This window comes from Arachis duranensis, chromosome 10 (assembly GCF_000817695.3).
Source record: "Arachis duranensis cultivar V14167 chromosome 10, aradu.V14167.gnm2.J7QH, whole genome shotgun sequence".
In the NCBI taxonomy this organism is placed as follows: domain Eukaryota; kingdom Viridiplantae; phylum Streptophyta; class Magnoliopsida; order Fabales; family Fabaceae; genus Arachis; species Arachis duranensis.
In genome coordinates, this window is record NC_029781.3 from 36,140,622 (window position 1) to 36,141,715 (window position 1,094).

Sequence of the window (1,094 nt, forward strand, 5' to 3'; positions counted from 1 at the left end):
GGGGTTTATGGGGAAGAGTGGATGGATGTGAGTGGTGAAGGGGGTAATTGGAAAGAGAGATTGAAGTTGATGGGAAGTGTGACATGGGGAAGAGTGTTATAGGATTAGGAGGTAAGGTGGGAATATGTTAGGTGGGGATCCTGTGGGGTCCACAGATCCTGAGATGATCCTGTGGGGTCCACAGATCCTGAGGTGATCCTGTGGGGTCTACAGATCCTGAGGTGTCAAGGAATTACATCCCTGCACCAAATAGGCATGTAAAATGCCTTTGCATACCATTCTGGCGTTTAAACGCCGAGGTGATGCACGTACTGGGCGTTCAACGCCCATGTGAAGCATGTTCTGGGCGTTCAACGCCCATGTAAAGCATGTTTCTGGCGTTAAACGCCAGTTCTATGCTTGTTACTGGCGTTCAGCGCCAGCTTTTCTCAAGGCACATTCCTGGCATTCAAACGCCAGAATGTTGCTTGTTTCTGGCATTCAGCACCAAATTCATGCTCTATTCTGGCGTTGAACGCCAGACACATGCTTCTTACTAGCGTTGAATGCCAGTCTGTGCTTTCTCCAGGGTGTGATTTTTCTTCTGCTGTTTTTGATTCTATTTTTAATTTTTATAATTTTTTTGTGACTCCACATGATCATGTACCTAATAAAACACAAAATAACAATAAAATAAAATAAAATAAAAATTAGATAAATAAAATTGGGTTGCCTCCCAACAAGCGCTTCTTTAATGTCAATAGCTTGACAGTGGGCTCTCGTGGAGCCTCACAGGTGATCAGGCCAATGTTGTATAGTCCCAACACCAAACTTAGAGTTTGGATATTGGGTCTATACACCAAACTTAGAGTTTGGTTGTGGCCTCCCAATACCAAACTTAGAGTTTGACTGTGGGGGCTCTTCTTGACTCTGAACTGAGAGAAGCTCTTCATGCTTACTCTCTTTTGTCACAGAGGGATGGCCATGTGCCTTAAACACAAGGTAGTCCCCATTCAATTAAAGGACTAATTCACCTCTGTTGACATCTATCACAGCTCTTGCTGTGGCTAGGAAAGGTCTTCCAAGGATGATGCATTCATCTTCTTCCTTCCTAG